The sequence below is a fragment of the Oncorhynchus kisutch genome, linkage group LG22 (genome assembly GCF_002021735.2).
Source record: "Oncorhynchus kisutch isolate 150728-3 linkage group LG22, Okis_V2, whole genome shotgun sequence".
Lineage (NCBI taxonomy): Eukaryota > Metazoa > Chordata > Actinopteri > Salmoniformes > Salmonidae > Oncorhynchus > Oncorhynchus kisutch.
Genome location: NC_034195.2, coordinates 13,573,996 through 13,596,528, shown reverse-complemented (window position 1 = coordinate 13,596,528; position 22,533 = coordinate 13,573,996). Strand labels below are relative to the sequence as shown.

Here is a 22,533-nt window from a genome sequence, read left to right as displayed (position 1 = left end):
CTTGTTGTTCGCCTATTGAACTGGAACTTCAGCTTATGAAAATAAATAGCTAGCCAGCTACTTAACCCTGTTGCCCAAAGCTAATGTTATAAGCAGCCAGCTAGCTTCATCTGGCTAGTGAGACTCGACCGGACGGGGTTATGTTTTGTGAAGCTAGCCACAATAAGGATTATGCACAATAGTGGAATTTGCAGTTTTCCTTCAAAATAAAAGTACCTCGTTGAAAGTTATGCAGAAGGTTAAAATTGGTGGAATCATGCCATATTTAGATTAGATAATGTTAAACAAGGCTGGAATGTGAAGCAATGAAATGGGTTACCAGTCTACTCGGTGACACCCACAGAACACAACTGTGAAGAGTTTACCCAAATATTAGAGTTGTAGCTCTTATCGCAGGACTGTGACTGTGTGAATTCACCTCCCCAGTCAGCCTATTGTGTGTACTGACATTCACATTGCATTCTACAGATTTACCTAAGGATTGGGAATCAATGAAATGGGGTATCATTCTACTCAATACCCAATGCTTTATTATAGACAGAAATATTGATCAGTATGCAACATTTCTGTTATTGTTTTATTTCAGCTCATGAAACATAGGACCAACACTTTACAATTATTGACTGGGTAACCCCCTAAGTATTCCTGCCAAAACATGGACTAGCCTATTTCAGTGGACTATTTCAAGGTTTCTTCATTCAGAATAAAAGGCTGCTGAGGCATTTGGACCAAGTCAAATCAGACGTGCTGAATCTGTACTGTGGTTTTCATCACTAACAGTGTAAACGGGCAGCTTGATCTACCCAGGGAGACATAAATGCTTCCTGTCTCTGCTCCTTCAGGACAACTGGGTGGGGCTCAGGCATTGGTTTTGTGATATGGAGGGTGTGTGTTTGTGGGAGGGATGTGCAGCCTCTGACTGTGATTCATAAGGAGCATGTGATTCAGAATTAAACTTCTCTCTCTCCCAAGGTAAGGCAGACTGTTCTTACGTAGGCTTCTGGATGTGGTATCCTGCGCAGCTCAGGTGAAAGGTAAGCTGAGCTCACTGCTACAATCAGTCTGTGTGTTAGCTAGCAGTAGTGAGAATGTAGTTTTTGTGCCACACACATACACACCTGTTTACCTGGTATAAACTAGTGGGAGTGTGGTGTTGCTTAACAGAGCTAGTTTCTGGGCCAAGCTGATGGCAGCAAAACTCTTGTTTCAGTATGGCACGTATGTTTTATGAGGGTGAATCATGTTTGAGCGCAGGCAGAAATTATAAATGGGGCATGTCCCAAAAGGTGCATAGTGCATTTTATTATCTTTATATGCCGCAAGTTTTTAATGATCTTTTGCTGCATTTCACATAGGCCTAGAGTGTTTTACCTATTGTCATTTGTACCAAAATGTAAATCATTAAACCTAAATCAGTAAACCTTCACCAAACCTATTGATTTGGCTTAGTTATTCTCTCCTGAGGAGGACATTGCCACATGAGTGAACTGACTACAGGTCAGTTGTGTCCTCTGAAATAAAGCAGGGAACTGCTGAAGACTGAATGAACTAGGAGCCTCAGGCGAGGGTGTGAGACTTTTGGGTTGGTTGAAGGGAGTAGATGTTTGGGAGGTTGTTCTGGGACAGATTGTTATAATGATACGCCGGGCTGCTATAGAAAGCACAGCAACACAGTTTGCCTGCAGGAAAGGTTTACATTTTATACATAAGAAAAACCCTATAATGAAAAGGTGATTTAGACGTATTTGTATTCTCTCATTAGCACAGTGGATGTTTAGGTTGTGGGCTTTCCTGGTCGTTTCCTAGTTGTATCTTCGTGATCCACGTTGAGCATGTGAACAAACCGCTGTGGAAATATTCAGCCATTATTGGGCTTGAGATGCGTATTTGTTCTGTTTTTAAGTTAAACATTTTATTTAGCAAGTCGCAAACTACAGCAAACACTCTCTGAAATACTTGATGTTAATAGATTAAAAGCTCCAGCTCCGAATTATATTCACAAGACAATGTGCGGCACTTATAAATAATGCATAGAAATAACACAACCTATTCCATTAATAGATATACAAGAGACTAATTAAGCAGTAATGGCAAGCTCTATGTCCTAACACACAAAGACAGAATGTCGGACAGGCTGAAATGGTAGGTAAGTGGTCATGTAGCAAGCGATTTGCTCTCTCTTATCAGGCAGGAAGCATGTTTACATTCTGCCTCTCCCATGTTTGTCTTGGCGAGTGAAAGTCCTGCCAATGGTTATGCGATTTAACTGTAAATTACACGTCAACTAGGCCTAGTTTACGCTTAGAACACTTATGCACAGCTGAGATTATTCTGAGACAGCTGGGTCCTGTCCAAAAACTACCGCCGCACCATCGAGAGCGTCCTGACCCGTTGCATCACGGCCTGGTACGGGAATATCGCCAACCACCACCATAAGGCCCTCCAGCGGGTGGTGAAGACGGCCCAGTACATCAGTGGGACCGTGTTACCATCCATCCAGGACATATACTCAAAGCTGTGTCTGAGGATGACCTACAGCATCATCAAGGACCCCACACACCCCAGCCACTAGCTGTTCACTTCCTTACCGTTGGGCAGTTTGTATCGACGCATGAGTTCTGATACCAACAGGCTCCCAGACCATTTTTTAAATCAACAAGCAATCAGACTGCTGAACACTTGAACTGGACTGATCACTAGCCCTGATTCTCTACCCCTTAGCTCATGCGCGCACACACTCATGCTACACACACACACACACACACGTCACAACTGCTGCTATCAGACTCTTATTATGATTGCTAAATTCTGCAAATCTTAACACTTGCACCCCTGTCCCCCTTTCCCAAAACATGTGTAACTATTGGACTATAAATTGTGCCTGTATTCCTGTACTATACTTTTGCAAAACGGTTTATTCTACCGAGCCATTTACTGCGTTACCAACATTTATAACTCCTGAAAATATACACTACGTGACCAAAAGTATGTGGACACCTGCTCATCGAACATCTCATTCCAAAATCATGGGCATTAATATGGAGTTGGTCCCCCCTTTGCTGCTATAACAGCCTCCACTCTTCTGGGAAGGCTTTCCACTAGATGTTGGAACATTGCTACGGGGACTTGCTTCCATTCAGCCACAAAGCGCATTAGTGAGGTCGAGCACTGAGGTTGGGTGATTAGGCCTGGCTCTCAGTCGGCACTCCAATTCCTCCCAAAGGTGTTTGATGGGGTTGAGGTCAGGGCTCTGTTCCGGCCAGTCAAGTTCTTCCACACCGATCTCGACAAACCATTTCTATATGGCCCTCGCTTTGTGCACTGGGGCATTGTCATGCTGAAACACCAAACGGCACTCCCCAAACTGTTGCCACAAAGTTGAAAGCACAGAATTTTCTACAATGTCACTGTATGCTGAAGAGTTAAGATTTCCCTTCACTGGAAATAAGGGGCCTAGCCCGAAAGCATGAAAAAAAAGCCCCAGACCATTATTACTCCTCCAGCAAACTTTACAGTTGACACTATGCATTTGAGCAGGTAGCATTCTCCTGGGACCTGCCAAACACAGCTTTGTCCGTCGGACTGCCAGATGGTGAAGCGGGATTCATCACTCCAGAGAACGCGTTTCCACTCTCCAGAGTTCAATGTCGGCGAGTTTTACACCACTCCAGCCAACGCTTGGCATTGCGCATGGTGATCTTCAGCTTGTGTTCGGGTGCTCGGCCATGGAAACCCATTTAATGAAGCAGTTATTGTGCTGACGTTGCTTCCAAAAGGCAGTTTGGAACTCGTAGTGAGTGTTGCAATCAAGGACAGACAATTTTTTTGGAGTGACGCGCTTCAGCACTTGGTCCCATACTGGGAGTTTGTGTGGCCTACCACTTCGCGGCTACACGTTTCCACTACACATTAACAGCACTTACAGTTGACCGGGGCAGCTCTAGCTGGGCACACATTTGACGAACTGACTTGTTGGAAAGGTGGCATCCTATGATGGTGTCACTTTGAAAGCCAATGAGCTCTTCAGTAAGGTCATTTTTCTAAAGCCAATGTTTGTCTATGGAGATTGCATGGCTGTGTGCTAGATTTGATACACTTGTCATTAACTGGTGTGGCTGAAATAGCCAAATCCACTAATTTGAAGAAGTGTAGACATACTTTTTTGTATCATCTATAGCCTATCATTGGTTTAGTGAGTAGCCTTGCTAATTCAGATAAACAGGGTATTTTTCTTCCCTTTTTAACATTATAAGTCAGAATAGAAATTGACAACAGATTAACTATTTGAAATACAACAGGGTCTCATGGTCCCCTTCTGTCTTAATCTGTTTATTTCTTGTTATGCATTTTCCCATCCTGGAGTCTGAGACCTTTAGAGGAATCTGGGGGAGGATATATGAATTGTTTGCAAATACACTAGATACCTCTACTATCATTATCATTGTCATGATTTATAGCATTTAGGCTTAGCTAGTTATCTACTGCTAGCTCATAATAATAGGTAGCTAGTGTTTAACATTACTTGCTAACACATAACTAGCTATCAACATGTTTGCTAATATGCTAACTAGCTAGTCTTAAAATTGGAACAACTGTTGTGCTGACAAAGGCTGTTAGCTAACTTACCAGCTTTCTAGATAGACAGTACCTGGGTTCAAAGGTTAGCTAGCTAGCTAGAGTGCTAATCCAAAAAAGCTGGCTAAACCAAATTGCATGGAAATTCTGTCATGTCGACATTAGCTAGCTGGAGGCTAACATTTGCTAGCTTGCGAAGCTAACTAGCCATTAAATGTGATCTTCTAAATATATCATGCCAAAGATTATTGTGGAGGCTGTGGGGATGGCACAGTACATTATTCTAAGACGTGCTACTGAAATTGTATATTGTTCTATTAAATCAGAACAATGGTGCAAGTTGCAACACCCCAGCTCTTTCTCCCTCATTGGATAGCCATCGCTGTCCGCGGTTCTGAAACATCTGTGCGCTGTTGAATTGTCGCCTTTTCCTAGACTATATTGCTATCTGCATAATAGCAGTTACCCAGCATATTGGTGTTGAGAACAATGTGACGGAGGCAGTAGTGGCGTTAGGAGACGAGAAAACAGCCCTTGCCTTTTTAATGTCTAAGAAAAGTGAGGAGAGAGGAAACCACAACCTAATAATAATCAACAGCCTAAATGTTAAATGTGCCTGGCTTTGTAAATCATCCATATACAATGCATTCAGACATTTTGTTACAATTCATACATGTTGTTACATCACAGCCTTATTCTAAAATGGATTGGAAATAATGGCAAAGCGAGAATAGATTTTTTTGAACTTTTTGCAAATGTATATTAAAAAAACTGTATTCAGACCCTTTGCTATGAGACTCAAAATTTGAGCTCAGGTGCATCCCATTTCCGTTGATCATCCTTGAGATGTTTCTACAACTTGATTGGAGTCTACCTGTGGTATATTCAATGGATTGGACATTATTTGGAAAGGCACACACCTGTAAGGTCCCACAGTTGTCAGAGCAAAAACCAAGCCATGTTCGTGGAGCTTTGAGACGGGATGGTGTTGAGGGACATCTGGGGAAGGGTACCAAAAAATGTCTGCGGTTTTGGAACCACCAAGACTCTTCCTAGAGCTTGCCGCCCAATCAAACTGAGCAGTCAGGGGAGAAGGGTCTTGGTCAGGGAGGTAATCAAGAACACGATGGTCACTGACAGAGCTCCAGAGCTCCTCTATGGAGATGGGAGAACCTTCCAGAAGGATATCCATCTCTGCAGCACTCCACCAATCGGGCCTTTATGGTAGAGCGGCCAGATGGAAGCCACTCCTCAGTAAAAGGCACGACAGCCCGCTTGGAGTTTGCTGAAAGGCACCTAAAGGACTCTGACCAAGATTCTCTTGTCTATTGAAACCAAGCCTGAATGCCAAGCATCACATCTGGAGGAAACCTGGCACCATCCCTACGGTGAAGCATGGTGGTGGCAGCATGATTCTGTGGGGATATTTTTCAGCGGCAGGGACTGGGAGTCTAGTCAGGATCGAGGGAAAGATGAACGGAGCAAAGAGCCTTGATGAAAACCCTGGTCTAGAGCGCTCAGGACCTCAGACCGGGTCAAAGGTTCACCTTCCAACAGGATAATGACCCTAAGCACACAGCCAAGACAACGCAGCTGTGGCTTCGAGACAAGTCTCAATGTCCTTGTATGGTCCAGCTAGAGCTCTGACTGGAACCCGGTTGATCATCTCTGGAGAGACTTGAAAATAACTGTGCAGTGACGCTGCCCATCCAACCTGACAGATTTTGAGAGGATCTGCAGAAAAGAAAACTACCAAAATACAGGTGTGCCAAGCTTTTAGGGACATACCCAAGAAGACTTGAGGCTGTAATTGCTGCCAAAGGTACTACAACAAAGTACTGAGTAAAGGGTCTGAATAATTCTCTACATGTATATTGAGGAATGTATTTTTATTTTTTTATTTAGTACTTAAAAAAAATCTATTTTAGAGTAAGGCTGCAACGTAAGAAATTGTGGGAAAAGTCCAGGGGTCTGAATTAGAGGTCGACCGATTAATCGGAATGGCCGATTTAATTAGGGCCGATGTTATGAAAACTTGAAAATCTTAAATCGGTATTTTTGGACACCGATTTGGCCGATTTTAAAATATAAATATATAATAATAATTTAAAAAAAACTTTATTTAATCTTTATTTAACTAGGCAAGTCAGTTAAGAACATATTCCTATTTTCAATGGCCTAGGAACGGTGGGCTAACTGCCTCGTTCAGGGGCAGAACGACAGATTTTCACCATGTCAGCTCAGGGGATTCAATCTTGCAACCGTACAGTTAACTAGTCCAACGCTCTAACCACCTGCCTCTCATTGCACTCCACGAGGAGACTGCCTGTTACGCGAATGCAGTAAGCCAAGATAAGTTGCTAGCTTGCATGAAACTTATCTTATAAAAAACAATCAATCAGTCATAATCACTAGTTAACTACACATGGTTGATGATATTACTAGTTTATCTAGCGTGTCCTGTGTTGCATATAATCGATGCAGTGCGTATCGTTGCTCCAATTTGTACCTAACCATGAACATCAAGGCCTTTCTGAAAATCAATACACAGAAGTGTATATCTTTTTAAACCTGCATATTTAGCTAAAATAAATCCAGGTTACCGTTCAATATTAACCAGGTGAAATTGTGTCACTTCTCTTGCGTTCATTGCACGCAGGGTCAGTGTATATGCAACAGTTTGGGCCGCCTAATTTGCCAGAATTTGACGTAATTATGACATTGAAGTTTGTGCAATGTAACAGGAATATTTAGACTAATGGATGCCACTGGTTCCGTATTTCACTGAAAGAATAAACGTCTTCTTTTCGAGATGATAGTTTCCAGATTCGGCCATATTAATGACCGAAGGCTCGTATTTCTGTCTGTTATCATGTTATAACTAAGTATGATTTGATAGAGCAGTCTGACTGAGCGGTGGTAGGCAGCAGCAGGCTCGTAAGCATTCATTCAAACAGCACTTTTGTGCGTTTTGCCAGCAGCTCTTCGTTGTGCGTCAAGCATTGCACTGTTTATGACTTCAAGTCAACTCCTGAGATTAGGCTGGTGTAACCAATGTGAAACGGCTAGCTAGTTAGCGGGGTGCGCGCTAATAGCGTTTCAAACGTTACTCGCTCTGAGACTTGGAGTGGTTGTTCCCCTTGCTCTGCATGGGTAACGCTTCTTTGAGGGTGGCTGTTGTCGTTGTGTTCCTGGTTCGAGCCCAGGGAGGAGCAAGGAGAGGGACGGAAGCTATACTGTTACACTGGCAATACTATAGTACCTATAAGAACATCCAATAGTTAAAGGTTAATGAAATACAAATGGTATAGAGAGAAATAGTCCTATAATTCCTATGGTAACTACAACCTAAAACTTCTTACCTGAGAATATTGAAGACTCTTGTTAAAAGGAACCACCAGCTTTCATATGTTCTCATGTTCTGAGCAAGGAACTTAAATGTTAGCTTTCCTACATGGCACATATTGCACTTTTACTTTCTTCTCCAACACTTTGTGTTTGCATTATTTAAACCAAATTGAACATGTTTCATTATTTACTTGAAACTAAATAGATTTTATTGATGTATTATATTAAGTTCAAATAAGTGTTCATTCAGTATTGTTGTAATTGTCATTATTACAAACCGATTTTAATCGGTATCAGCTTTTTTTGTCCTCCAATAATCGGTATCGGTGTTGAAAAATCATAATCAGTCGACCTCTAGTCTGAATGCACTGTATGCCTGCCCATACTATAACCCCACCGCCACCATGGGGCACTCTGTTCACAACGTTGACATCAGCAAACCACTTGCCATACATGTGGTCTGCGGTTGTGAGGCCATTTGAACGAACTGCTACATTTTCTAAAACGATGTGGAATGATTGTGCCACCAAAAAATTACGTGTATTTCAACTTTACATGGCACATGTAAATTCACTCACAGGAGACGATGAAGAAGCATCATGCTCTACTTCCATGAAAAGAAATCTGACTGCAGCCAGCCGGAGCTCACAAAAATATCACAGGTACCAAGTGGCGAAACAGACGGCAGGCTGACAAAACAGCACAGTGTCCCAGTGAAATCAAATTGTATTAGTCACATGCACCTTACAGTGAAATGCTGAATACAACTGGTGTAGACCTTACAGTGAAATGCTGAATACAACTGGTGTAGACCTTACAGTGAAATGCTGAATACAACTGGTGTAGACCTTACAGTGAAATGCTGAATACAACTGGTGTAGACCTTACAGTGAAATGCTGAATACAACTGGTGTAGACCTTACAGTGAAATGCTGAATACAACTGGTGTAGACCTTACAGTGAAATGCTTACTTACGAACCCCTAACCAACAATGCAGTTAAAAAGAAAATGCAGATAAGAAATAAAAGAACAAGTAATTAAAGAGCAGCAGTAAAGTAACAATAGCGAGACTACATACAGGGGGGGTACCGGTACAGAGTCAATGTGCAGGGGCACCGGTTAGTCAAGGTAATATGTACAGTTGAAGTTTTAACAACAGTTGTTTACAGACAGATTATTTCACTTATAATTCACTGTATCACAATTCCAGTGGGTCAGAAGTTTACATACACGAAGTTGACTGTGCCTTTTAAACAGCTTGGAAAATTCCAGAAAATTATGTCATGGCTTTAGAAGCTTCTGATGGGCTAATTGACATAATTTGAGTCAATAGGAGGTGTACCTGTGGATGTATTTCAAGGCCTACCTTCAAACGCAGTGCCTCTTTGCTTGACATCATGGGAAAATCAAAAGAAATCAGCCAAGACCTCAGAAAAAAAATTGGTCCCACAAGTCTGGTTCATCCTTGGGACCACGCAGCCATCATACCGCTCAGGAAGGAGGCGCGTTGTGAAAATCAATCCCAGAAAAACAGCAAAGGACCTTATGAAGATGCTGGAGGAAACAGGTACAAAAGTATCTATGTCCACAGTAAAACAAGTCCTATATCGACATAACCTGAAAGGCCGCTCAACAAGGAAGAGGCCACTGCTCCAAAACCGCTATAAAAAAGCCAGACTACGGTTTGCAATTGCACATGGGGACAAAGATTGTACTTTTTGGAGAAATGTCCTCTGGTCTGATGAAACAAAAATCGACCTGTTTAGTCATAATGTCCATCGTTATGTTTGGAGGAAAAAGGGGAGGCTTGCAAGCCTAAGAACACCATCCCAACCGTGAAGCATGGGGCTGGCAGCATCATGTTGTGGGGGTGCTTTGCTGCAGGAGGGACTGGTGCATCATGAGGAAGGGGAATTATGTGGATATATTGAAACAACATCTCAACACATCATTCAGGACGTTAAAGCTTGGTCGCAAATGGGTCTTCCAAATGGACAACGACCCCAAGCATACTTCCATAGTTGTCGCAAAATGGCTTAAGGACAACAAAGTAAAGGTATTCGGAGTGGCCATCACAAAGCCCTGACCTCAATCACATGGAAAATTTGTCGGCAGAACTGAGAAAGCATGTGCGAGCAAGGAGGCCTACAAACCTGACGCAGTTACACCAGCTCTGTCAGGAGGAATGGGTCAAAATACACCCAACTTATTGTGGAATCTTGTCGAAGGCTACCCAAAACATTTGACCCAAGCTAAACAATTTAAAGACAATGCTACCAAATACTAATTGAGTGTGTGTGTGTGTGTTTAAACTTCTGACCCACTGGGAATGTGATGAAAGAATATCTGAAATAAATAATTCTCTTATATTATTCTGACATTTCACATACTTAAAATAAAGTGGTGATCCTTACTGACCTAAGACAGGGAATTTTTAACTAGGATTAAATGTCAGGAATTGTGAAAAACTGAGTTAAAATGTGTTTGGCTAAGGTCTATGTAAACTTCAGATTCAACTGTAAATGTAGGTAGTTATTAAAGTGACTGTGCATAGATGGTAACAACAGAGACTAGCAGCAGTGTAAAAGAGGGGGGTTGCAAATAGTCTAGGCAACCCTTTGACTATATGTTCAGGAGTCTCGTGGCTTGGGGGTAGAAGCTGTTTAGAAGCCTCTTGGACATAGACTTGGCGCTCTGGTACCGCTTTCCATGCGGTAGCAGAGATAACAGTCTTTGACTATCGTGGCTGGAGTCTTTGACAATTTTTAGGGCCTTCCTCTGACACTGATCCTGGGTGGCAGGAAGCTTGGCCCGAGTGATGTACTGGCCGTTTGCACCACCCTCTGTAGTACCTTGTGGTTGAATCCCGGTCAGTTGTCATACCAGGCATTGATGCAACCAGTGCTCTCGATGGTGCAGCTGTATAATTTTTGAGGATCTGAGGACCCATACCGAATCTTTTCAGTCTCCCGAGGGGGAATAGGTTTTGTCGTGCCCTCTTCACGACTGTCTTGGTGTGCTTGAAACATGATAGTTTGTTGGTGATGTGGACACCAAGGAACTTGAAGCTTTCAACCTGTTCCACTGCAGCCCTGTCTTGTGGTCCACAATCATCTCCTTTGTCTTTGTCACTCATGGCTGTGCAGTCATGAGTGAACAGGGAGTACAGGAGGGGAATGAGCACGCACCCATGAGGGGCCCCTGTGTTGAGGATCAGCATTCCGGATGTGTTGTTACCTACACTTGCACCCTGGGGGCGGCCCGTCAGGGAGTCCTGAATCCAGTTGCAGTGGGATTTGTTTAGTCCCAGGGTCCTTAGCTTAGTGATGAGCACTATGCTGTTGAACGCTGAGCTGTAGTCAATAAATAGTATTCACACATAGGTGTTCCTTTTGTCCAGGTGGGAAAGGGCAGTGTGGATTGCAGTAGAGATTGCATAATCTGTGTATCTGTTAGGGGGGTATGCAAATTGGTGTTGGTCTAGGGTTTCTCGGATAATGGTGTTGATGTGAGCCATGACCAGCCTTTCAAAGCACTTCATGGCTACAGATGTGAGTGCTACAGGTTGGTAGTCATTTAGGCAGGGGACCTTAGTGTTCTTTGGCACAGGCACTATGGTGGTCTGCTTAAAACATGTTGGTATTACAGATTTGGACAGGGAGATGTTGAAAATGTCAGTGACGACACTTGCCAGTTGGTCATTGCATGCTCTCGGTACACGTCCTGGTAATCCGTCAGGCCCCGCGGCCTTGTGAATGTTGACCTGTTTGAAGGTCTTCCTCACATCGGCTGCAGAGAGCGTGATCACAGTCTTCCGGAACAGCTGGTGCTCTCATGCATGTTTCAGTGTTATTTGCCTCGAAGCGTGCATATGTAGTTTAGCTTGTCTGGTAGGCTCGTGTCACTGGGCAGCTCTCGGGTGTGCTTCCCTTTTGTAGTCTAATAGTTTGCAAGCCCTGCCACATCCGAGGAGCGTCAGAGCCGGTGTAGTATTCGATCCATTCGATCTTAGTCCTGTATTGATACTTTCTTATAAGCTTCTTGGTTAGACTCCCGCTCCTTGTAAGCTGCAGCTCAAGCCTTTAGCTCAGTGCAGATCTTGCCTGTAATCCATGGCTTCTGGTTGGGGTATGTACGTACTGTCAATTTGGGGATGATGTCATCGATGTACTTATTGATGAATCCAATGACTGATGTGGTGTTCTCCTCCATCGAAGGAATCCCGGATCATATTCCAGTCTGTGCTAGCAAAACTGTCCTGTAGCTTAGGATCTGCTTCGTCTAACCACTTTTTAAAATGTATCTAGTCACTGGTGCTTCCTGTTTAATTTTAGCTTGTAAGCAGGAATCAGGAGGATAGAATTGTCATATTTGCCAAATGGAGGGCGAAGGAGAGCTGTGTTTGTGTGGAGTAAATGTGGTCTGGAGTTTATTTTATTTTATTCACTCTGGCTGCACATTTAACATGTTGATGGAAATTTGGTATAACGGATTTAAGTTTCCCTGCGTTAAAATCCCTCGCTACTAGGAGTGCCGCCTTTGGGTGAGTTTACTTGTTTGCTTATGGCGGAATACAGCTCATTCAATGCTGTCTTAGTGCCAGCCTCTCTGGTGGTATGTAAACAGCTATGAGAAATACAGATAAACTCTCTAGGTAGATGGTGTGGTCTACAGCTTATCATGAGATACTCTACCTCAGGTGAGTAATGGCTCGAGACTTCCTAAGATATTGTGCACCAGCTGCTATTTACAAAAATACATAGTCCGCCACCCCTTGTCTTACCAGATGCCGCTGTTCTATCCTGTCGGCATAGTGTATAACCAGCCAGCCGTATGTTGATAGTGTCGTCGTTCAGCCACGACCTCATGATTCATAAGATATTACAGTTTTGAATGTCCCGTTGGTAGTTTAATCTTGCGCGTAGGTCATCTATTTTATTCTCCAAAGATTGCACGTTTGCTAGCAGAATGGAAGGAAGTGGAGGTTTTTTCGATCACCTTACGAGTTCTCTGAAGGTAGCCCTTCCTCTGGCCCCTTTTTCTCTGCCTCCTTTTCACGCAAACCACAGGGATCTGGGCCTATAAACATTTATGTCCATTCAGAAACACATCAGTATATCATTCGCGCTGGGCTTGTCAGACTCGTTAAAGGAGAAAAAGGATTCTGCCAGTCCGTGGTGAGGAATCGCAGTCCTGATGTCCAGAAGTTCTTTCCGTCATAAGAGACGGTAGCGGCAACATTATGTTCAAAATAATTGACAAACAACTCAAATAAATGAACAAAAAAACACAATCGGTTGGGGACACGTAGAATGTCAGCCTTCTTCTCCGGCGCCATTGTTAGTCAATGTTCGCTTTATGACTGACAGGCGCCTGTCCTATCAATAAATCACAAGATTCATATTGTTACTTACAGTGGGGAAGGCTATACAGACCTTTCTGACTTCCGAATTAAAAAATTTAAATGAAAAGAAGCCTAGTTAATATTTTAAATGAAAGAAGTAGTCTCCTGACAATGAGTTTGTTTTCTGCTATTTAGCCAACTGCTGGCGCTTATTGAAAACACGACTCCACTCATGCAGGGCACTCTAGAATGTTATGTTAACTTTCATTTTCTGTGGGTGACCTCCTTAATGACTCTTCCTGCTTCCTGCTGAAATGCTCTCTAGCGAGGTGTCCCTGCTGCTCTGAGATATATATATATATTTCATCATAGGTACACTTCAACTATGACAGACAAAATTAGAGAAAAAAAAATCCAGAAAATCACATTGTAGGATTTTGAATTAATTTATTTGCAAATTATGGTGGAAAATAAGTATTTGGTCAATAACAAAAATGTATCTCAATACTTTGTTATATACCCTTTGTTGGCAATGACAGAGGTCAAACGTTTTCTGTAAGTCTTCACAAGGTTTTCACACACTTGCTGGTATTTTGGCCCATTCCTCCATGTAGATCTCCTCTAGAGCAGTGATGTTTTGGGGCTGTTGCTGGGCAACACGGACTTTCAACTCCCTCCAAAGATTTTATATGGGGTTGAGATCTGGAGACTGGCTAGGCCACTCCAGGACCTTGAAATGCTTCTTACGAAGCCACTCCTTTGTTGCCCGGGCGGTGTGTTTTGGATCATTGTCATGCTGAAAGACCCAGCCACGTTTCATCTTCAATGCCCTTGCTGATGGCCCCATTCATTCTTTCCTTTACACGGATCAGTCGTCCTGGTTCCTTTGCAGAAAAACAGCCCCAAAGCATGATGTTTCCTCCCCCATGCTTCACAGTAGGTATGGTGTTCTTTGGTTGCAACTCAGCATTCTTTGTCCTCCAAACACGACGAGTTGAGTTTTTACCAAAAAGTTATATTTTGGTTTCATCAGACCATATGACATTCTCCCAATCTTCTTCTGGATCATCCAAATGCTCTCTAGCAAACTTCAGACGGGCCTGGAGATCTACTGGCTTAAGCAGGGGGACGCATCTGGCACTGCAGGATTTGAGTCGCTGGCGGGGTAGTGTGTTAATGATGGTAGACTTTGTTACTTTGGTCCCAGCTCTCTGCAGGTCATTCACTAGGTCTCCCCGTGTGGTTCTGGGATTTTTGCTCACCGTTCTTGGGATCATTTTGACCCCACGGGGTGAGATCTTGATGGGAACCCCAGATTGAGGGAGATTATCAGTGGTCTTGTATGTCTTCCATTTCCTAATAATTGCTCCCACAGTTGATTTCTTCAAACCAAGCTGCTTACCTATTGCAGATTCAGTCTTCCCAGCCTGGTGCAGGTCTACAATTTTGTTTCTGGTGTACTTTGACAGCTCTTTGGTCTTGGCCATAGTGGAGTTTGGAGTGTGACTGTTTGAGGTTGTGGACAGGTGTCTTTTATTCTGATAACAAGTTTAAACAGGTGCCATTAATACAGGTAACGAGTGGAGGACAGAGGAGCCTCTTAAAGAAGAAGTTACAGGTCTGTGAGAGACAGAAATCTTGCTTGTTTGTAGGTGACCAAATACTTATTTTCCACCATAATTTGCTAATAAATTCATAAAAAATCCTACAATGTGATTTTCAGGATTTTTTTCCCTTCTCATTTTGTCTGTCACAGTTGAAGTGTACCTATGATGAAAATTACAGGCCTTTTTTTATGTCGGAGAACTTGCACAATTGGTGGCTGACGAAATACTTTTTTGCTCCACTGTATATACACACACACACACACACACACACACACACACACACACACACACACACACACACACACACACACACACACACACACACACACACAGTCTTGCTACCTCTCTCAGGGCCTCTCTCTGGCTATGAATTATGTTCCCTTCAAAGTGGTGTAGGAGGCAAGTCTATGATATTATTAATGTGATCTATAAGTTAAACAAATGTCTAAATGTTAATGACAAAATAACACAATTATTAAGTCTGTAGTGACGCCTCTATCACCGAGATGCAGTGTCTTAGACCGCTGCGCCACTCGTGAGGGTGTATACATTTCTATAATGCGGCAGGTAGCTTAGTGGTTAGAGCGTTGGACTAGTAACTGAAAGGTTGCAAATTCAAATCCCCGAGCTGACAAGGTACACATCTGTCATTCTGCCCCTGAACAGGCAGTTAACCCACGGTTCCTAGGCCGTCATTGAAAATAAGAATTTGTTGTTAACTGACTTGCCTAGTTAAATAAAGGTAAAATAAATCAAATAAGTAGATAGACCCCGTATAAATTTAAAGCACCAATTGAGAATTTGGCTTAAATTATTTGATCATTTGTCATAACTCCAATCCTTCTATATGGCAGCAAAGTTAGTGTCCCTTTTACAATCATGGGATAAAAGCCCCACTGAAATTTTACACCTGGAATTTATGGGGTGTGCACAGAAATGCACCAATCCTAGCCTGTATGGCAGAATTTGGGAGAATTAGCACTTCAACAATTATACTGAGTTACAGTTCATATAAGGAAATCAGTCAATTGAAATGAATTCATAATGCTCTAATGTATGGATTTCACATGGGTGAGCATGGCATGGAAGCCAATCAGAATGAGTTTTTCCCCACAAAAGGGCTTTATTACAGTCAGAAATACTCCTCAGTTTCATCAGCTGTCCGAGTGGCAGGTCTCAGACGATCCCGCAGGGGAAGAAGCCGGATGTGGAGGTCCTGGGCTGGCGTGGTCTGCAGGTGTGAGGCCGGTTGGATGTACTGTCAAGTTCTCTAAAACGATGTTGGAGGCAGTTTATGGTAAAGAAATCAAGATTAAATTCTCTGACAAACGCTTTAGTGGACATTCCTGCAGACAGCATACCAATTGCATGCTCCCTCAACTTGAGATGTCTGTGGCATTGTGTTGTGACATAACTGCACATTTTAGTGGCCTTTTTCCCCCAGCACAAGGTGCACCTTTGTAATGTAACGTTCGTGCTGTTTAATCAGCTTCTTAATATGCCACACCTGTCAGGTGTTGGGATTATCTTGACAAAGGAAAAATGCTCACTAACAGGGATGTTAACAAATTTGTGCGCCAAATTTGAGAGAAATAAGCTTTTTGTTCGTTAGGAACATTTGTGGGACCTTTTTTATTTAGGCTCATGAAACATGTGACCTACACTTTGTTTTATTTTTGTTCAGTATATACATTTTGCTGTAGTGTGTAGAGAAATATTTGCAGTTTTTAACATGATCTCTGAGTGAGAGGGGAAAAAATTGATGTTGGCCCCCTTGGTGGGTAATTCGACCAAGATTACTACACATTTTTAGATAGCTGGCTGCTAGACTAATTTACAAACCTAAAAAATGTTAGCTGATATGGCTAATTGAGTGTTTGATAGTGACTGACATAATAAGAAATAAACTGCTGATGCACAACCAAATTTAGAAATTGCAATTTGTTTATTCTACTATTCCTAACTCTCAAATTGGTTTAGAGGGAGTCCTTTTTTCACATCTAAACAGCAGAGAATGATTCACTTCCAGGCACACTTAAAAAAAAAATGTTTTTAAAATTATTCATTTGATCCATTTTATTGTCAGAATCTAGGTTTCCATCCAGTTGGTGACAGATTTTCATGCTAATATTCAAAAATATGCATCATTTAAAAAAAATGTTTTCCCCACCAGTGGTGTGTTTCCACAAAACGGACTTGTTGCGGATAAAAATCAGTGTGGGATGACAGTGCACAAAATATACTTTTTTTGCTTAAGTTTTCATGTACTGAATAAAAAAAATCTAAAGTTGAATGTGTTTCCAACGCTTTCAGCTTTTCAGATAGTTTTGTCACAAACTGTTACGTTAAATAGCAAATGTGCCTACTCTGGTCTTGGAACATGCTCTCTAGCCAACAGCTCCCAGATACAGTACCGGTCAAAAGTTTGGACACCTACTCATTCAAGGGTTTTTCTTTATTTTTACTATTTTCTACATTGTAGAATAATAGTGAAGACATCAAACTATGAAATAACACACATGGAATCATGTAGTGACCATTTATAGTTGAGATTCTTCAAAGTAGCCACCCTTGATGACAGCTTTGAACACGCTTGGCATTCTCTCAAACAGCTTCATGAGGTAGTCACGTGGAATGCATTTCAATTAACAGGTGTTCCTTGTTAAGTTCATTTGTGGCTCAAAAAGATTAAAGAAAGAAATTCCAATCAGTTGTTGTGACAAGGTAGGGGTGGTATACAAAAACCAAGTCCATAATATGGAAAGAGTAGCACAAATAAGCAAGAGAAACGACAGTCCATTACTTTTAAGACATGAAGGTCAGTAAATCTGGAAAATGTCAAGAACTTATAAAGTTTCTTCAAGTGCAGTTGCAAAAACCATCAAGGTCTATGATGAAACTGGCTCTCATGGGGACCGCCACATGAAAAGAAGACCCAGAGTTCGTTAGATTTACCATCCTCAGAAATTGCAGCCCAAATAAATGCTTCAGAGTTCAAGTAACAGACACATCTCAACATCAACTGTTCAGAGGAGACTGTGTGAATCAGGCCTTCATGGTCGGATTGCTGCAAAGAAACCACTATTAAAGGACACCAATAATAAGAAGATACTTGCTTGGGCCAAGAAACACGATCAATGAACATTAGACCGGTGGAAATCTGTCCTTTTTGTTCTGTAGTCCAAATGTTGAGATTTTTGTTTCCAAACTCCGTGTCTCACAAAGACTGGAGACACTGATTTATTTAGAATTCAAGGCACACTTAACCAGCATGGTTACCACAGCATTCTGCAGCGATACGCCATCCCATCTGGTTTGAGCTTAGTCCCACTATCATTTGTTTTTCAACAGGACAATGACCCAGAACCTCCAGACTGTAAGGGTTATTTGACCAAGAAGGAGAGTGATTGAGTGCTGCATCAGATGACCTGGCCTCAACAGTCACCCGACCTCAACCCAATTGAGATGGTTTGGGATGAGTCGGACCGCAGAGTGAAGGAAAAGCAGCCAACAAGTGCTCAGCATATGCGGGAACCCCTTTCAAGATGGTTGGAAAAGCATTCCAGATGAAGCTGGTTTAGAGAATGCCAAGAGTGTGCAAAGCTGTCATCAAGGCAAAGGGTGACTAATTCAAGATTCTCAAAATATAAAATATATTTAGATTTTTTTGGTTTCTACATGATTTCTAATGTTTTAACATGTCTTCACTATTATTCTACTATGTAGATCAATCAAACCCCTTGAATGAGTAGGTGTGTCGACCCTTTGACTGGTACTGTTCATGATGAGATTATTATGGTTAAGTGCGAGAGTGTTTGTTTTTCAAGCATCGATCCTCATGTCATCAGAATAAGACCATCATTTTTTATTTGATTGGAAAGGCGCATCAAGATCACGTGCACTTTCTTTTTGACATAGATAAGTATCACCAAATTTCAAAACTGTAAACATATTGGAATCACTGGCAGACTCTCAGCTAAGTTTTTAAAACTTAAAATGACAGTATATTGTGAATGTGCACCAGTCTGTTTTAGACCTGGACACAGCACCGTTTCAGCAGCTACGCTTGTCTTTAATTATGTGTTAAACTGCTTCGATCATAGGAATCACTGTGCTGCCATATTTATAGACCTATTCAAGGCCTTTGATTCTGTCAACCATCCCCTACTCATTCAAAGGTTGCCTGAAATGGGTCTCGACCAGGTGTCTTGCAAGTGGTTTGGGAACTATCTGTCAGACAGGGCACTGTTATATATTACTAAAGGTGTCCCTCAGGTCGATTTTGGGACCTTTCCTCTTCACTATTTTTTGGTCTATTTGCAAAAACCTGTAACGTTAATCTGTATGCAGATGACAGCATGATGTACGCTATTGGCCCTACTGCTGACCAGGCTATGTTAACATAGCTGCAATCTGATTTTGTTTCCTTGCAGAAAGCCCTTGTTTAATTGGTACGTCATGCGGGGGAAAAACATTATGTATACTGTATATACAAAAGTATGTGGACACCCCTTCAAATGTAGTGCTTTCGACTATTTCAGCTACACACGTTGCTGAAAGGTGTATAAAGTTGAGCACACAGCCATGCAATATCCATAGACAAACATTGGCTTTAGAAAAATGACCTTACTGAAGAGCTCAATGACTTTCAACGTGGCACCATCATAGGATGCCACCTTTCCAACAAGTCAGTTTGTCCAATTTATTCCCTGCTAGAGCTCCCCCAGTCAACTGTAAGTGCAGTTATTGTGAAGTGGAAACATCTAGGAGCAACAATGGCTCAGCCGTGAAGTGGTAGGCCACAAGCACACAGAACAGCACTGCCGAGTGCTGAAGCGCGTAGTGCGTAAAAAAATTGTCTATCCTTGGTTGCAACACTCACTACTGAGTTCCAAACTGCCTCTGGAAGCAACGTCCGCACAATAACTGTTTGTTGGGAGCTTCATGAAATTGGTTTCCATGGCCGAGCAGCCACACACAAGCTTAAGATCACCATGTGCAATGCCAAGCGTCGGCTAGAATGGTGTAAAGCTCTTATTCTCTGCTTCTGACTTTGTGGCAACAGTTTGGGGAAGGCCCATTCCTGTTTCAGCATTGACAATACTAGAGGTCGACCGATTATGATTTTTCAACGCAGATACCGATTATTGGAGGACCAAAAAAAGCCAATATTAATCGGCCAATTTTTAAAAATGTTTTATTTAATTTATTTGTAATAGTGACAATTACAACAATACTGAATGAACACATATTTTAACTTAATATAATACATCAATAAAAATCCATTTAGCCTCAAATAAATAATGAAACATGTTCAATTTGGTTTAAATAATGCAAAAACAAAGTGTTGGAGAAGTAAAAGTGCAATATGTACCATGTAAAAAAGCTAACGTTTGAGTTCCTTGCTGAGAACATATGAAAGTTGGTGGTTCCTTTTAACATGAGACTTCAATATTCCAAGGTAAGAGGTTTTAGGCTGTAGTTAATATAGTATTTATAGGACTATTTCTCTCTATACCATTTGTATTTCATATACCTTTGACTATTGGATGTTCTTATAGGCCCTATAGTATTGCCAGTGTAACAGTATAGCTTCCATCCCTCTCCTCGCCCTACCTGGGCTCGAACCAGGAACACATCGACAACAGCCACATTCGAAGCAGCGTTACCCATCGCTCCACAAAAGCCGCGGCCCTTGCAGAGCAAGGGGAATAACTCCTCCAAGTCTCGGAGCGAGTGACGTTTGAAACGCTATTAGCGCGCACCCCGCTAACTAGTTAGCCATTTCACATCGGTTACACCAGCCATTAGGCTGATAGGCTTGAAGTCATAAACAGCACTGTGCTTGCGAAGAGCTGCTGGCAAAACACACGAGTGCTGTTTGAATGAATGCTTATGAGCCTGCTGCTGCCTTACATCGCTCAGTCAGACTGCTCTATCAAATCATAGACTTAATTATAACATAACACACAGAAATACGAGCCTTTGGTCATTAATATGGTAGAATCCGGAAACTATCATTTCGAAAACAAAACGTTTATTATTTCAGTGAAATACGGAACCGTTCGGTGTTTTATCTAAGTCTAAATATTGCTGTTACGTTGCACAACCTTCAATGTTATGTCATATTTATGTAAATTTCTGGCAAAATAATTCGCAATGAGCCAGGCTGCCCAAACTGTTGCATATACCCTGACTCTGCGTGCAATGAACGCAAGAGAAATGACACAATTTCACCTGGTTAATATTGCCTGCTAACCTGGTGCGGCCGGGGTTTACATATCGAGCAGGTTCCCGGCTATAGTATTATTTTTACCATTTTTATTTTAAATAATCTCCCCAATTTCATGATATCCAATTGGTAGTTAGTCTTGTCCCATCGTTGCAACTCCTGTACGGACTCGGGAGAGGCAAAAGTCGAGAGCCATGCGTCCTCCAAAACACTATCCTGCCAAACCTTCCCCTAACCGGTCGACGCTGGCCCAATTGTGCACCGGCTCATGGGTCTCCCGATTGCGGCTGGCTGCGACACAGCCCGGGATCGAACCTGGGTCTGTAGTGACGCCCGAAGCACTGTGATGCAGTGCCTTAGACCGCTGCGCCACTCGGGATGCCTAAATAATTGGACATTTGAAAACATAGATGAGCTAGTTAAGATTTTAAAGTAGGCTTCTTTTCTAGAACTAGATCATGCCTCCCTAAACGGCAGGAAGTAGGGTGTACTGGCAACCTTCCTGCCAGCTCTTGATTATGGTGACACCATTTATCAGAATGCAGCAGCCACTACTCTAAAACCCTTGGATACAGTGTAGCATAGCTCGCTTCGCTTTATCACAGGTGACCGGTTTAATACTCATCGCTGTATCTTTTATCAGCAGGTCGGACATCTCTACATTCCCGTATATTGCTTGTTGTTTACACAGTTGTGCTGCACAAGCTTCCAACGTACCTCACTTCCCTGTTGAATTGTAAAAATATGAGGCACGAAACCCGCTCACAGGGTTTCTTATCTCTTGATGTCCCTAGTGTATCTACTAACCTAGGTAGATCATCCATTCGTTTTAACACCCCCCCCCCCATGTTCAGAATCATTTGCAATTGTCATTACATCTTGAATCCCTGGAGCCAAAAGGGCAGTTTAGAACACTGATGGGGAATGAATTCACTGAGGTTTTATTTGGGTTGAAATGTCGTGTATCTGTGTCTTGTATTTTCTTTGTTTAGCTGTTTTGTTGAGTTATGTTGATTGTTTGTTCTCCTAGCACTATTGAGCACTATTGAGAATTAGACCCTGGTTGGAGTCCACTGAAATAAATAAACGTTAAATAAAATGATTCAGTGACCGTAGCCTGATAATAGAGACAGGACGCCATAGAAAATCATGGAAGGTTAGCGAAGAAAGACTGTAAGCACTGTTTCTCTTTCTCTCTCTCTCTCGCTCTCACTTCCATGGGGTTTTTCAGTCATTCCTGCGAGGCCAATTCACATCTTAGGTACTGCATTTGACCTATAACCTTGACGTCGAGTCAGTTTTAGGCTTTGCAATCCAGTCGGTCAATGCTTGGTTCTACTTAATGTTAAATGTCTAACGTGTGGGGAGTTGAAGAGGTCCATTTACAGAGCAAAAACTGAAAGCTCTCTTTTGAAAGCGCTCTTTT

At 42.2% G+C, this 22,533-nt stretch overlaps 1 protein-coding gene across 3 annotated transcripts in view; it reads left to right on the top strand.

Moving 5' to 3' along the window:
- Nucleotides 1-22,533, top strand: part of osbpl5 (oxysterol binding protein-like 5) — a 121,205-nt gene that overhangs the window by 16,632 nt on the left and 82,040 nt on the right. Inside the window, exon 2 of one of the 3 annotated variants that reach the window (XM_031801270.1) lies at nucleotides 973-1,034. The exons of the other annotated variants lie outside the window; for them this stretch is intronic. The gene's annotated coding sequence lies outside the window, so the exon portion shown is untranslated. The remainder of the gene's footprint in view (nucleotides 1-972; nucleotides 1,035-22,533) is intronic. 3 annotated transcript variants of the gene reach the window in all.